The 17,442-nt window shown below is 41.3% G+C and overlaps 1 protein-coding gene and 1 pseudogene across 1 annotated transcript in view; both read left to right on the forward strand.

The window, feature by feature from the left end:
- Positions 1-17,442, forward strand: part of FGF14 (fibroblast growth factor 14) — a 563,197-nt gene that overhangs the window by 287,542 nt on the left and 258,213 nt on the right. The window lies entirely within an intron of this gene.
- Positions 16,182-16,283, forward strand: LOC130359951 (U2 spliceosomal RNA; annotated as a pseudogene).

Below are 17,442 nucleotides of genomic sequence, written 5' to 3' on the forward strand. Positions count from 1 at the left end.
AAGCGTGTGAACGCATCCTAAAGAGAGATTTTTTTTGCTTTAAGGTACTTGCTGGAGTCTCAGTAGAATAAAGTATATGGTTTGAGCCCATAATAGCACATTGCGGCACATGAATCAATAATGGTGTGGCCTCTTTAGTTATAAGAAATGATTCTAGTTCTAGCTTTTTTTGGGGATTCTTCGCAGAAGAATAAATATAAATTAGGATGTTTACTGTTTACATTTATCAGCAATAAAAATGACATAGTTCACATAATACATTAGAACTTAACAATGATGGCTTTTTTTTTATGTAAAGACAGCCTTTCGAGTCCCTAGTGCCTTACAAACTGCCCCACTACCTCATAGCCGTTGTAAAGTTTTCTTATTTTGTGTCCATATATGCCTCGTGATGCCAGACATACTAAAAAAGCTAATTTGACTGTTGCTCACACGGTATGGTAACCAGACACAGAGAAGAGGCAGCAGATTCTAGTCACATGGGCCGCAGCCTCTTCCCTCCCAGTCAGGCTTGAATAGAAGTGGCCATCTTTCCTCTATCATGACTAGTCACAGTGTGAGCGCCTTCCAAAGTTGTTATTTTATTCCAATAAGTGCCGCATCACATGGAGCATATGGACACAGCATCAGAACACTCTACTGTAGTTATGAAGTACTGGGGGTTTATTTTAAGACACTTTAAAGCCTTATTAAAATATAAATGTAAGTACATTAACATATACAAAAAAAAAAGAAAAAATCCTGGCTATCATAGGTACTTATGGTGCCAAGCTTTGCAGAGGAATCAATAATACTATAAAAAGCTTAAGGTAGAAATCAATTTTCACAATATCTTGAGACACAATTTTATTCTTTAAGGGTCTATTCCCACGTACAGTATACTACTCAGATTTGATGCGCAGGATTCTCTGCTGCAGATTTAATTGTAACCTTAATGACTGAACACAGCTTCAAATTCTGTGCATCAAATCTGCGCAGAATACTGTACGTGGGAATAGACCCTAAATGATATGGAAAAAATGAAGCAATTTACGGTGTTCCTTCTGTCACTGGTAATTATTTGTACAGATAATCATGTTAGTGGCAATAGTAACACCTCAAAAACCTAAATGCCAAATGACAAGTAGAGTCTTAGACTGTATGCTTAATCTGTTAGGTACACAGGATGTGCCTGTACACCCTGGCCACCTGGTACTTGGCACACCAAGACACTAAATAGGTTAAAGGTTTAATTTGTGGGGGATTTTAAAATTAAATTTCATAGGTCATATGTAGCTGATTGGCGGCACCCAGGCTGATCAGCTGTTTGGCACCCGCACAACACAGAGACTGAGGCCAGAAGTAGTTGTGTAGTGGTGGCACTATTTCTGTAGTGGTGGCACTATCTCTGCTTTTCTTTAATAGCAATTGAGGCTGCAGTTACACAGCGATGCCACTAGAGGAGCCAACTGCTTCAAGGCCTGTTAACTGTGTATTGCACGCTGTGTAGTTCCATGTACTCAGGATGAAAAAGAACTAGGTTGGATGCATAGAGAAGTTCTCTAAGGGGTCATAAAAGATAGTAAACCTCAGAGGTATTGGTGATGAAGTGCTTGCAATAATTCACACTTTAACTTCTGTGAGACGTGTGTGGAGGAGAGGAGAGACTATGGTGCAGTAAGACAATTGTAAGGACTATGTGATATAGTGTGTGATTCACAGTTGTGCCCTTGCCCATCCAAGCACTATATAGTTAGTCATGAACCAACGGGATGTGTTACTTGGCCATGTTTTTCTACAGGATAAGGGTGGCTCAGTAAGAGCTTGTTGCTGAAGTGCTGATGTTTTGCTCCCAAAGGGGTGAGTGCATGTTTGCTGAATGTTACGTTACATTTAACTGCAGCTGGTGTTATTTGCCTGACTGGAGCTACTTCTCCATTGCAAGGGAGGTGGCAGGCTGGAGGCCAAAGTTTGGGTCCACTGTTAAAGTGTCAATGGGTTGAAAGTCCTGAAAGCAGCGACTGGGGCCTGAGGACACTTATAGGGTATGTTCACACGTACAGGATCCTGCACAGATTTGATGCACAGGATTTGTAACTGCAGATTAGATGCTGTGTTCAGTCATTTAGTTCACATCGAAATCTGCAGCAGAAAATCCTGTGCATCAAATCCTGCCCATCAAATCTGCGTACAAGGTAAAGGGCACAAGTTGGTAGTTAAAACCATTAAAGGACAACTGTAGTGGTACACATTTATATATGCCCGTGCCCGGGCCTCAAAAATAAAAAAAATAAACTCATACATACCTTCCTACGAGCCCCCGTTGGTCCGGCACAGGCCTCATGATCTGGCAGTGCTGAAGTCATTCCACTTCCTGGGGATGCCGAAGAGCCGTCAGCGTATCACCGGCCGTAGCGATGTCGCGCCCCGGCCTGTGATAGGCTGAGCCCACTGTCATGTAAGAAGCCGGCCAGAGCTCCTTACATGACAGTGGGCTCAGCCTATCAACGACTGGGGCAGGACATCGCTACGGCCGGTGATATGCCGATGGCTCTGCGGCATCCCCGTCCCCAGGAAGTGGAATGACGTCAGCACTGCCAGACCGTGAGGCCTGTGCCGGACCAACAGGGGCTCGTAGGAAGGTATGTGTGAGTTTATTTTGTTTATTTTTGAGGCCCGGGCACGGGCATATATAAATGTGTACCACTACAGTTGTCCTTCAAGTTACTTCCTTGCTTATTCTCGTACATAGCAGTGATCCGTGACATTCATTGTCCTAACACCTGCTAACTAATTAAATAATCTTGATAAGATTAATATGTCATGTGTACATTGCTAAAAATGAAAGATAACATGCAATTGATCCGGTACCCTTGTCCCAGCTACAAATATAAGGAGTTGTCATGTGTTTGAGGAAATCCTTTCCAAAATGCCTAAATCTGTTTGTGAGGTTGTCATGAACGGGGAGCAGAGAGAAATGAGCCCTAAGCTATCCCTAAAAACCACTCTCCCAGCGTACTTGCCCATCTGACCTAAACTACGTATCAACAACTTGGAGCCGGTCCCTTCCTGCGCTAAAGTGTGGGCGTAAGAGTCAAACAAAACAAACTGTACATGTCATTAAACAAGTCAGGAACATGACGGGAATACTACAAAGGTACAAACAGGTATATAAATACAAACATGGCAGGAAATAGCATACTAACAGGTCAGGAAATCAAGAGCACTGTTCACGCTGGACTCAAGAAACACACTAGACACCCCACTCCAAGCATGGAGGGACATCAATACCAAAGCCAACAGCTCCTAGCCAGCAGGCACTCTCCACCGAGTGAACAGGATACTAGCCTAGGCGGGAACAAAAATTCCTAAATAGAAGCAAACATTAGTACAGACACAAAACTAACTCACTCCTAGATAGACAGATTAGCACAAGGCTTAGAAGAGGATTCTTTCCTAGGAAATCCAGGATCAAACAAGGTCAAAACAGGACTGACAAATGCAGTGTGAATACAGACTAAGGCAACACACAGCAAATGCAGAACGAACAATACAAGAATAATAAAACCCGACAAAGGTAATAAAACAAAGCAGGCTAGAATCTATATATCAAACAAGACAGATAGCCATGGTTAAACTCAAGATACATGTGCTAAAACAGACATAGTGAACATAATGCAAACATGGTCAGAGTAACAGGTAAAATAACCACCAACAAACAACAGCTGAGGTGGCCTTATATCCATTCCCAGTGCTAAAACCAAGAAGGTTAACTCTATCCATCCCAGGGAGAATTAACACAAGAAACTGTTCAGACATAAGCTGCCTGTCTGAACAGGTCCCAGAGCAGAAAATACAAAACACAAATATACGGACGTTACAGTGGTGTTGGTGGTGGTGGAGGTCAATAAGATAACTTGCATAACTATTTTTGTGTATTACACTGCCATTACAGCATACACATGTCATGCCACAAAACCGAGAGCAATGTTCCAGTATGTACACCCCATTATGCCAACCTGTGTAGGCCCCTCACAGTATAGACCATCTAACTATATTAGTGTGAGAAGCACACCAAAAACTTTTTAGTTAGTGTATCTGCTATTAGAACAACTCTTAAAGTAACTGTGCACTCATCTTTTGTTTTTAATACCACACATGGCATGTTCAGGATCACCTCATTTGGTGGGCCCAAAGAACCCCAGTCAGTATGGTATGGTTATTATGGCATACCCGTTATTTATGTTTCATCTAAAATCCTTGAATTCTTTTCAGGCAGTGGGTTAACTCATCTAGAATACAGTGCATACAGGTAGGCCCTGGCTCCCTGGGATTTAAGGACCCAGGGACTACCTGTACGTCCGTGTGAATTCCGGTCCCCACCGCTCGCCGGTCGGGGAACGGACAGGGATGCCTGCTGAAACCATTCAGCAGGCACCCTGTGCAAACCCCTGGGGGGATCCTGAGAACCTCCCCATGTCAGCGATCACCGCAAATAGCCGATCAATTCAGACCGGCAATTTGCTGCGATTTGGGGGTCAATCGGGTCTCCGGTGACCCAGAAAAAAAAGGGTGCATGGGGCTGTCAGAGACAGCCCCATTCACCCTTACCCAGCAGGAGTGAGGTGGCACGGGTGCCATCTCACAATCACATGATTGATCGTCGGGACAATCACTATCCTGCTGGGTGGTGATCGGGGCTGCGATCGGGGTGGTAACTGGGGCCGGTAGGGGTCCCCTCAGGAGTGGTGGCGGCGGACAGGAGCAGCAGGAGAGGTGAAAGCCATGGTGTAGGCGGCAGGATACAGCAGGAGGTGAGGCCTGTTCACCTCCTGTTGTGGCTTAGCAACAACTCTTAGCATGCACAGCCAAAGGGCATGCTGGGAGTTGTAGTTTTGCAACAGCTGGAGTTTCAACTACAACTCCCAGCATTCCCTTTGGTAGTCTGTGGATGCTGGGGGTTGTAGTCATGCAACAGCTGGAGGCACATTTTTCTATGAAAAATTGTGCCTCCAGCTGTTGCATAACTACAACTCCCAGTTGTAGCAGTGTGCTTCCAGCTGTTACAATGCTACAACTCTCAGTATGCCCTTCAGCTGTCAATGCATGCTGATTGTTGCAGTTTTGAAACAGCTGAAAGCACACTGGTTGTGAAACAGAGTTTTTGTCCTAACTCAGTGTTTCGCAACCAGTGTGCCTCCAGCTGTTGCAAAAATACAACTACCAGCATGCACTGAGAGACTGTACATGCTGAGAGTTCAAACTCTGTGTTTTCATTTGCACAGCCCACTGTTCCAAAGATCTGTCAAATGCCAGTGAGGTGTAAATGCTTACTGCACCCCTTATTAAATTCTGTGAGGGGTGTAGTTTCCAAAATGGGGTCACATGTGGGGGAGGGGGGGGGCTGTTCTGGCACCACTGAGGGCTCTGTAAACGCACATGACCTTCAATTCCGGACACATTCTCTCTCCCAAAGCTCAATGGCGCTCCTTTGAAGCCCTCTGATGTCTTCCAAAAGTAAAAACATATCAACTTTATGATGCAAACATAAAGTAGACATATTGTATATGTGAATCAATATATAATTTATTTGGTATGTCCATTTTCCTTATAAGCAGAAAGTTTCAAAGTTATGAAACATTTTCAAATTTTTCATCAAATTTGGGAATCTTTCACCAAGAAATGATGCAAGTATCGACGAAAGTTTACCACTAACATAAATTAGAATATGTCACGAAAAAATACTCGGAATCAGAATGAAAAATAAAAGCATCCCAGAGTTATTATTGCTTAAAGTGACAGTCTGAGTCCTTAAGGTAAAAATGGGCTTGGTTCTTAAGGGGTTAACAAGGTGGGACATAACCTCAAACCAGCTGGAAAGTTGACAGATACACAGTATTAGAATATTGCTTGCTAGCGGTCACTTTTGGCTGTAACTGTAAAATATTTCTAGTTGTGACTCCCAGTGGCTTTTTTTTTATGTCTAAATATGTGCATAATATCTTATCCAATGATAATTTAGAATGTACATGCCTAGTCTATTTACAAATAATGATCCTAAATCATATTCTGTATCAAATACATCGCTACTATATTATATTATAAGAAAGATGTTGGCTTGATTTATGTGTATGTTCTATTCCTGGCGCCAAAGCATGATACAGAATGATAAAATACAACAGACCTGCCATGCTGACAAATGCTTCCTGAAATATGAGCAATTTAGGAGTCATCGTCAGCGTTTCACGCTATGAGGGTGGTTTCTAACGCAGCATCTATTTTGATGTCCCCACAGTTTTTGAAGGATTTTATGAGCCAAAACCAGAAGCGAATTGTAAAAGAATGGAAATAAAAGAAAGGAATTCTACTTCATGTTGAACTCACTTTAAAAACATACACCAAAAACTGCATTGGTTAAAAAATAAATAAATTAATAAAAAAATAAAAAAACAGCTTTTGGCTTATCCTTACCAATACATACAAGTTATGTTCAGTTTAATAAAAATGGATGTATATATTTGCATAAATTTAACTGTAACCCTTATAGAAGAAAAACACAAGAATAAATATACAATATGGGATTTGTCAGCCAAAGGATAAGTTTCCATTTGCTTTTTTTTTCTGACAGTTTTTGGATATCTACCACAGTTTTTGAGCCAAAGCCAGAAATGTATTCAAAAGGAATAGGACATATAAAGGAAGGAATTACACTTCTCCTCCCTTATGGATCCACTTCTGACTTTGGAAACTTAGCCTAAGAGAAAAGATGTCACAGACAAATATTTCTGAATGATGGTATAATTTACAGGGGGGTACACACTGGCCATTGCATTCACTGAACAGTCCTCTTGAGACCCCAGTCGAGGAAGACAGGGGGCCATAAAAGACAGGCTACATAGACAATACATGTAAAGGTAAAGAAGCTATAGAGCCAGATAATGATTTCTCTTGCTCAGTAAGCTGAAAGGGATGTGATAAATTAAAGGGGCAATCCCAAGATTACAACCTATCAGTATTGGTTATATGTATCTGGTCAGCAGGGGTCTGATCACTGGGACTTCCATGGATCATAAGAATGGGGGACCCCTGTCCCTTTGAGTGATTGTTCCCTTCACTTGCTATGGCACTATTTCATGGATGAGTTGTATTTGTCAATGATACAGTTTTGAGGTACATATAGTTATTGATTAACTTCAATAAACTATATAATGGAAATTAAAAAAAATAAGCAAAACAATATGTAAACAACATGGTGCTCACCCTGCTGTGTAAATATATTATCACTAGGTTTCCACACAGGTTTTTTTCTGGCGTTTTTTTAGACCAGTTTTTTAGGCCAGTTTTTCGGCCAAAGTCAGAGGTGGATCCAGTAGGAAGAAGAAATATATAAGATCTTCCCTTATATTTCCCATTCCTTTTGAATTGGTTCAAAAACTGCAGTGGCAAAAAAAAAAAAAAAAAAAACCTGTGTGGAAACCCAGTCTTATGGTGTTACCACATACATTTTACTATTTTTTAGTTGGAAAAAATTAATTCTTCCAATGAAGAATAAAACTAAATTATTTGATTCTCCCAAGTTGGCGATCGCCACAAGTCGCCGGTCAATTCACCGGCGAACTGCGGCAATTCCGGGTCATACGGGTCTCTGGTGACCCGGAAAATAAAGAGGATCCGGGCTGTACAAGACAGCCCAAATGCCCCTGAAGTTGAAGGAGTGAGGTGGCAGGGGTGCCAGCAAACAGCTGTCTCGGAATGTTGGGAGTTGTAGCTGTGTGCCTTCAGCTGTTGCAAAACTACAACTCCCAGAATGCCCTTTGGCGATCAGTGCATGCTGGGAGTTGTAGTTTTGCAATAGCTGGCGGTTTGCCCCCTCCCCCCCATGTGAATGTACAGGGTACATTCACACAGGTGGGGGTTTACAGTGAGTTTCCTGCTTCAAGTTTGAGCTGCAGCAAATTTTTTCAAACACCTGTCAGGTGTTGAGGCTTACTGTACCCCTTGTTACGTTTCTTGTGGGGTGAAGTTTCCAAAATAGTATGCCATGTGTTTGTTTATGGCTGTTCTGGCACCATAGGGGCTTCCTAAATGCGACATGCTCCCCAAAAACCATTTCAGCTAAATTTGCTTTCCAAAAGCCAAATGTGGCTCCTTCTCTTCCGAGCACTGTAGTGCGCCAGCAGAGCACTTGGCATCCACACATGGAGTATTTCCATATTTTTTTGGGTGGGGTGGGGTCATATTCTCCTATTACCCCTTATAAAAAAAAAAAGTAACATCTCGGGGGAAAAAGGAAAAAAACTGAATTTTAGTGAAATTTTTTTTTTTAATTTACACATCCGACCCACCACCTGTGGGGTGTTAAGGCTCACTGTATCCATTGTTACGTTCCTTGAGGGGTGTAGTTTCCAAAATTCGCTCTCCAAAATCCCATTGTCGCTCCTTCTCTTCTGAGCCTTTTAGTGCACTCGCAGAACATTTTACATTCACATATGAGGTATCTCCTTACTCGAGAGAAATTGGGTTACAAATTTTGGGGGGCTTTTTCTACTTTTACCCCTTGTAAAAATGAAAAAAATGGGTCTACAATAACATTTTAGTGTAAAAAATAGAGATTTAGAATTTTCTCCTCCATTTTGCTGCTATTCCTGTGAAACACCTAAAGGGTTAATAAACTTTCTGAATGTCATTTTGAATACTTTGAGGGGTGCAGTTTTCATAATGGGGTCCATTATGGGGTATTTCTACCATAAAGACCCTCGAATTCACTTCAAAACTAAACTGGAACCTGAAAATTTCAGATTTTTTTATTTTTGTGAAAAATTAGAAGATTGCTTCTAAACTTTGAAGCCTTCTAATGTCTTCAAAAAGTAAAAACATGTCAACCTTATGATGCAAACATAAAGTAGACATATTGTATATGTGAATCAATATATCATTTATGTGGTATGTCCATTTTCCGAATAAGCAGAGAGCTTCAAAGTTTGAAAAATGCTAAATTTTCTAATTTTTCATGATATTTTGGAATTTTTCACCAAGAAATGAAAATTAACACTAACATAAAGTAGAATATGTCACAAAAAAACAATCTTGGAATCAAATTCATAAGTTAAAGCATCCCAGAGTTATTAATGCTTAAAGTGGCAGTGGTCAGATTTGCAAAAAATGCTCTGGTCCTTAAAGGGGTACTCCGGTGGAAAACCTTTTTTTTTTTTTCAAATTAACTGGTACAAGAAAGTTAAACATATTTGTAAATTACTTTTATTAAAAAATGTTAATCCTTTTAGTACTTTGTAGCAGTTGTATGCTACAGAGGAAATTCTTTACTTTTTTTAACCCCTTAACGACGCAGGACGTATATTTACGTCCTGCGCCGGCTCCCGCGATATGAAGCGGGATCGCGCCGCGATCCCGCATCATATCGCGTCGGTCCCGGCGCTAATCAACGGCCGGGACCTGCGGCTAATACCACACATCGCCGATCGCGGCGATGTGCGGTATTAACCCTTTAGAAGCGGCGGTCAAAGCTGACCGCCGCTTCTAAAGTGAAACTGAAAGTATCCCGGCTGCTCAGTCGGGCTGTTCGGGACCGCCGCGGTGAAATCACGGCGTCCCGAACAGCTGATCGGACACCGGGAGGGCTCTTACCTGCCTCCTCGGTGTCCGATCGATGAATGACTGCTCCGTGCCTGAGATCCAGGCAGGAGCAGTCAAGCGCCGATAATGCTGATCACAGGCGTGTTAATACACGCCTGTGATCAGGATGAGAGATCAGTGTGTGCAGTGTTATAGGTCCCTATGGGACCTATAACACTGCAAAAAAAAAGTTAAAAAAAAAGTGTTAATAAAGGTCATTTAACCCCTTCCCTAATAAAAGTTTGAATCACCGCCCTTTTCCCATAAAAAAAATAAAACTGTGTAAAAAAAAATAAATAAACATATGTGGTATCGCCGCGTGCGTAAATGTCCGAACTATAAAAATATATCATTAATTAAGCCGTACGGTCAATGGCGTACGCGCAAAAAAATTCAAAAGTCCAAAAAAGCGTATTTTGGTCACTTTTTATAACATTAAAAAATGAATAAAAAGTGATCAAAAAGTATGATCAAAACAAAAATCATACCAATAAAAACTTCAGATCACGGCGCAAAAAATGAGTCCTCATACCGCCCCGTGCGTGGAAAAATAAAAAAGTTATAGGGGTCAGAAGATGACATTTTTAAACGTATAAATTTTCCTGCATGTAGTTATGATTTTTCCAGAAGTGCGACAAAATAAAACCTATATAAGTAGGATATCATTTTAACCGTATGGACCTACAGAATAATGATAATGTGTAATTTTTACCGAAATATGCACTGCGTAGAAACGGAAGCCCCCAAAAGTTACAAAATGGCATTTTTTTTTTCGATTTTGTCGCACAATGATTTTTTTTTTGTTTCGCCTTGCATTTTTGGGTAAAATGACTAATGTCACTGCAAAGTAGAATTGGCGACGCAAAAAATAAGCCATAATATGGATTTTTAGGTGGAAAATTGAAAGGGTTATGATTTTTAAAAGGTAAGGAGGAAAAAACAAAGTGCAAAAACGGAAAAACCCTGAGTCCTTAAGGGGTTAATTTCTTTTATGTTGTCCACAGTGCTCTCTGCTGACACCTCTGTCCATGTCAGGAACTGTCCAAAGCAGCATAGGTTTGCTATGGGGATTTTCTCCTTCTCTGGACAGTTCCTGATTTGGGCATCAGGTGTCAGTAGAGAGCACTGCGGACAACGCATAAAAGAAATTAAAAAAATAAAGATTTTCCTCTGTAGCATACAGCTGCTAAAAAGTACTAAAAGGATTAAGATTTTTTAATAGAAGTAATTAACAAATCTGTTTAACTTTATGGCACCAGTTCATTTAAAAAAAAAAAAAAAAAAAAAAGGTTTCCACCGGAGTACCCCTTTAACGACCACGGACGTAAATGTACATTCTGGTTTGGCGGGACTTCCCGCACCAGGACATACATTTACGTCCTGTGTATGACCGCGAGCATCAGAAGGGTGCTCGCGTCATACACGGCAGGTTAGCAGCAGCCGGGGACCCGCCCGTAATGGCCGACATCCGCGATCGCACGGATGTCCGCCATTAACCCCTCAGATGCCGTGATCAATACAGATCACGGCAACTGCGGCATTGCGGTACTTTGATTGGATGATCGGATCCGATCATCCAGCATGACAGCCGGAGTTCCCCTTACCTAGCTCCGGCCGTCTCCCGGCGTCTCCTGCCCTGGTCTGTGATTGAGCAGACCATTGCAGAAGATCACCGATAATACTGAGCAGTGCTGTGTCCTATGCATAGCACTGCGCAGTATTAGCAATCAAAGGATTGCTATAGATAGTCCCCTATGGGGACATAAAAAGTGTTAAAAAAAAATCCCCTCCCCAATAAAAATAAAAATTGTCCGTTTTTCCCATTTTATCCCCAAAAAGCGTAATTTTAAAAAAAATAAACATGTTTGGTATCGCCGCGTGTGTAAATGTCCGAACTATCAAAATATAATGTAAATGATCCCCTACGGTGAATGGCGTAAATGTAAAAAAAAAAAAAAAAGTCCAAAAATGCTGCTTTCTTGTCACATTTTATTTAAAAAAATTAATAAAAAATTATCTAAAAGTTTTATATGCAAATGTGGTATCTAAAAGAAAGTACAGCTGACGGCGCAAACAATTAGCCTTCATACCGCCCTATATACGGAAAAATGAAAAAGTTATAGGTGGTCAAAATAGGGCGATTTTAGATTACTGATTTTGTACAAAAAGTTTTAGATTTTTTTTAAGCGGTACAAAAATATAAAAGTATCTAGCAATGTGTATCATTTTAATCGTTTTGACCCACAGAATAAAGAACACATGTCATTTTTACCATAAAGTGCATAGTGTGAAAACAAAACCCTCCAAAAGGTGCAACATTTTGGTTCTCATTTAAAGGGGTTGTGCGCTGCCCTGCAGTTCAGAGCTCCGCTCACAGCGTCCGGAAGTTCATTACTCCGAACGCTGTGTGCGGGCTTCCGTGTTCGCAGCCGCCGGGCGTGACATCACGCCCGGCCCCTTCGTGACGTCTCGCCCGCCCCCTCATGACGTCTCGCCCGCCCCCTCGTGACGTCCCGCCCGCCCCCTCTACCAAAGTCTATGGGAAGGGGGCGTAACAACGGTCGCGCCCCCTTCCCTTAGACTTTCGTTGAGGGGGTGGGCGAGACATCACGAGGGGGCGGGCGAGACGTCACGAGGGGGCAGGCGAGACGTCACGAAGGGGCCGGGCGTGATGTCACGCCCGGCGACTGCGAACACGGAAGCCCGCACACAGCGTTCGGAGTAATGAACTTCCAGACGCTGTGAGCGGAGCTCCGAACTGCAGGGCAGCGCACAACCCCTTTAAATTCCCTCCCTAAAAAAATATTTTTTGGGGTTTGCCGTACATTTTATGGTAAAATGAGGGGTTTCATTACAAAGTAAAATTGGTCACACAAAAAACAAGCCCTTATATGGGTCTGTAGATGTAAATATAAAAGAGTTATGGATTTTAGAAGGCGAGGAGGAAAAAACGAAAACGCAAAAATAAAATTGGCTTGGTCCTTAAGGTGAAAATTGCACGGATGTCCGCCATTAACCCCTCAGATGCCGTGATCAATACAGATCATCTGCGGCAGTGCGGTACGTTGAATGGATGATCGGATCGCCCCCGTGGCTGCCACAGCGATCCCATCATCCAGCATGGCGGGCCGGAGGTCCCCTCACCTTGCTCCGGACGTCTCCCGGGGTCTTCTGCTCTGGTCTGAGATCGAGCAGACCAGAACAGAAGATGACCGATAATACTGAGCAGTGCTATGTCCTATACATAGCACTGAACAGTATTAGCAATAAACTGATTGCTATGAATAGCCCCCTATGGAGACATAAAAAGTGCAAAAAAAAAAAATTAAGTAAAAAAATGTAAAATAAAAAAGTAAAAAAAATGTGAAAAATCCCCTCCCCCAATAAAAAAGTAAAACGTCAGTTTTTCCCATTTTACCCCCAAAAAAGCGTAAAAAAATAATTAATGTACATATTTGTAATCGCCGCATGCGTAAAAGTCTGAAATATTAAAATATATTGTTAATTATCCCGTACGGTGAACGGCGTAAACGTAAATAAAATTTAAAAAGTCCAAAATTGCTGCTTTTTTGTCACATTTGATAAATTTTTTTTTTTTTATAAAAACCTAATAAAAAGTAAAACCTAAGCAAAAGTGATACTGCTAAAAACTACAGATCATGGCACAAAAAATGAGCCCTCATATCGCCCCATACACGGAAAAATGAGAAAGTTATAGGTAGTCAAAATAGGGCAATTTCAAACATACTAAATTTGTTAAAATGGTTTGAGATTTTTTTTAAGCAGTACAATTATAGAAAAGCATATAATCATGGGTATCATTATAATCGTATTGACCCACAGAATAAAGAAAACATGTCATTTTTACCGAAAAGTGTACAGCGTGAAAACAAAACCTTCCAAAATTAGCTAAATTGCGGTTTTCTTTTCAATTTTCCCACATAAATAATATTTGTTTGGTAGCACCGTACATTTTATGGTAAAATAAGTGATGTAATTACAAAGTACAATTGGTGACGCAAAAATCAAGCCCTCATATGGGTCTGTGGATGGAAATATAATAGAGGTATGATTTTTAGAAGGCGAGGAGGAAAAAACGAAAATGCAAAAATGAAATTGGTCTGGTCCTTAAGGCCAAAATGGGCCTGGTCCTTAACCCCTTAAGGACCGGAGGTTTTTCCGTTTTTGCATTTTCGTTTTTTGCTCCTTGCCTTTAAAAAATCATAACTCTTTCAAATTTACACCTAAAAATCCATATGATGGCTTATTTTTTGCGCCACCAATTCTACTTTGTAATGACGTCAGTCATTTTGCCCAAAAATCTATGGTGAAGCGGGAAAAAAAATCATTGTGCGACAAAATTAAAAAAAAAACGCTGTTTTGTAACTTTTGGGGGCTTCCGTTTCTACGTAGTACATTTTTCGGTAAAAATGACACCTGATATGTATTCTGTAGGTCCATACGATTAAAATGATACCCTACTTATATAGGTTTGATTTTGTCGGACTTCTGGAAAAAATCATAACTACATGCAGGAAAATTAATACGTTTAAAATTGTCATCTTCTGACCCCTATAACTTTTTTATTTTTCCGTGTATGGGGCGGTATGAGGGCTCATTTTTTGCGCCGTGATCTGAAGTTTTTAACGGTACCATTTTTGCATTGATAGGACTTATTGATCGCTTTTTATTCATTTTTTCATGATATAAAAAGTGACCAAAAATGCACTATTTTGGACTTTGGAATTTTTTTGCGCGCACGCCATTGACCGTGCGGTTTAATTAACGATATATTTTTATAATTCGGACATTTCCGCACGCGGCGATACCATTTATGTTTATTTTTATTTACACTGTGTTTTTTCTTTTATGGGAAAAGGGGGGTGATTCAAACTTTTAATAGGGAAGGGGTTAAATGATGTTTATTCACTTTTTTTTTGCACTTTTTTTTTGCAGTGTTATAGGTCCCATAGGGACCTATAACACTGCACACACTGATCTTTTACATTGATCACTGGTTTCTCATAAGAAACCAGTGATCGATGATTCTGCCGCATGACTGCTCATGCCTGGATCTCAGGCACTGAGCTGTCATTCGGCGATCGGACAGCGAGGGGGCAGGTAGGGGCCTTCCCGCTGTCCTGTCAGCTGTTCGGGATGCCGCGATTTCACCGCGGCTATCCCGAACAGCCCACTGAGCTAGCCGGCATGCTTTCGGTTTCACTTTAGACGCGGCGTTCAACTTTGAACGCCGCGTCTAAAGGGTTAATAGCGCGCGGCACAGCGATCAATGCCGCGCGCTATTAGCCACGGGTCCCGGCCGTTGTTAGAGGCCGGGCCCGAACCGCTATGACGCGGGGCCACGCCGTGACCCCGCGTTATAGATCGGGAGTGGACACATGACGTTCCAGTACGTCATGTGTCCTTAAGGGGTTAAGGGGTTAAAGGGGTACTCCCGTGGAAAACTTTTTTTTTTTTTTTTTAATCAACTAGTGCCAGAAAGTTAAACAGATTTGTAAATTACTTCTATTAAAAAATCTTAATCCTTCCAGTACTTTTTAGGGGCTATATACTACAGAGGAAATGCTTTACTTTTTCGATTTCTCTGATGTCATGACCACAGTGCTCTCTGCTGACCTCTGCTGTCCATTTTAGGAACTATCCAGAGCAGGAGAAAATCCCATAGCAAACATATTCTGCTCTGGACAGTTCCTAAAATGGACGGCAGAGGTCAGCAGAGAGAACTGTGGTCATGACATCAGAGAAATCTAAAAAGTAAAGCATTTCCTCTGTAGTATATAGCCCCTAGAAAGTACTGGAAGGATTAAGATTTTTCAATAGAAGTCATTTACAAATCGTATATTGTATGGAATATTGTATGGAAGCGCTATGTGCCAGACAGGATAGAGCATCACCGGTTTCGTTTTGCACTACTCCCACCAGCACAATATAGGCTGTATGAAAATTCACTGTTGCAAAGACAATTTTATGCAGTGCCAGATATACTGTTTCTTTTTCTATGTAATTTACAAATCTGTTTAACTTTCTGGCACCAGTTGATAAAAAAAAAAAAAAAAAGTTTTCCATGGGAGTACCCCTTTAAAGTACACTTAAAGGGGTACTCCAATGGAAAACATTTTTTTTTAAATCAACTAGTGCCAGAAAGTTAAACAGATTTGTAAATTACTTCTATTAAAAAAAATCTTTACCCTTCTAGTACTTTTTAGCAGCTGTATTCTACAGAGGAAATTCTTTTCTTTTTGAATTTCTTTTTGTCTTCTCCACAGTGCTCTCTGCTGACACCTCTGTCCGTATCAGGAACTGTCCAGAGCAGGAGGAAATCCCCATAGCAAACCTATGCTGCTCTGGACAGTTCCTGACACGGGCATCAGGTGTCAGTAGAGAGCACTGTGGACAAGACAAGAAAGAAATTCAAAAAGAAAAGAATTTCCTCTGTAGCATACCACTGCTTAAAAGTACTGGAAGGGTAAAGATTTTTTAATAGAAGTAATTTACAAATCTGTTTAACTTTCTGGCACCAGTTCATTTCGAAAAAAAAATAGTTTTCCATCACTTCTCAGCTTTTTGGCTAAGATCCAGTGTTGTATCTGTTTACTTTCTGATATGTCCCCTATCCGGGAACCATATATTAAAGGGGTACTCCACCCCCCAGACATTTTATCTCCTATCCAAAGGATAGGGGATAAGATGTCTGATTGCGTGGATCTCCCTGCTGCACCCGGCATTCGTTTAGAGCATTGGGTGCAGTGCCGGAGGCTCGTGACGTCACAGCCGCGCCCTGCTCATGATGTTACGGCCAAGCCCCCTCCCATAGACTTGCATTGAGGGGGCGTGGCCATGGTGTCACAAGTGGGCGTGACTGTGACATTACGAGCCTCCAACCCGCATTGCCAGTCATCCGGCACATTCACTCCATGCACCGGATGTCCTTTGGATAGGGGATAACATGTCTAGGGGTAGAGTACCCCTTTAAATGGATAATTGTGGTTGGGGGGCTGATTTTGAAGCTTACTTCCTTCACTATCCACATTGGTCTGATACTGAAGTATTTTCAGGTACAGTGTACAAAAAAAGTTACATTATCCATGTCTAACTTTGCAAACCACACAGTAAACTACCCTGGAATACACAGAACTAGAGCCCCCCGACCAGCTTTCCTGGCTGATACATCTGTGTTAGCAAACTGCTGGGGTCTTCCATGTCTCTGACCACACACACCCTAGTATCTATAGCTGTTTAGAGGGAGACTATACTTGAGAAGCCTAAACAAATAAGGATCAACAGAGGTGCAGAAAATATAACTGTGAGGACTAAGGTATTGAGATATGGAACTAATCAATTCCTATAAATTACATTTAGTCTCATTCTTATTCCCTGGAGTAAACCACGGCCCAAAATAAACTCAATTTCAACTCAAGCTGTAGAGGAAATCGATGTGTTCATAAAAGCATTACAATAAAATACAGACATAATCCAGGTGCAGTGTATTTAGTGAACAGTCACGCTCTTTTTATGGGCAGTGATCCTTTCATAATTGGTTATGGCCAGGAAGAAAAGATCCTTATAAGGGTGTGTTCACATACAGCAGATTTGTTGCAACAATTTATATTCTATTCCACAGATTATTTTCCTCAGCAGCGAGTGTGTACATACCCTAACAGTACAGTGATCCCTCAACTTACAATGGCCTCAACATACAATAGTTTCAACATACAATGGTCTTTTCTGGACCATTGTAACCTGAAACCAGACTCAACATACAATGCTACGGACAGTCCAAATCTGTGAAACGTGTCACAACTGGAGGAA

The sequence above is a fragment of the Hyla sarda genome, chromosome 2 (genome assembly GCF_029499605.1).
Source record: "Hyla sarda isolate aHylSar1 chromosome 2, aHylSar1.hap1, whole genome shotgun sequence".
NCBI classification, from domain to species: Eukaryota; Metazoa; Chordata; class Amphibia; order Anura; family Hylidae; genus Hyla; species Hyla sarda.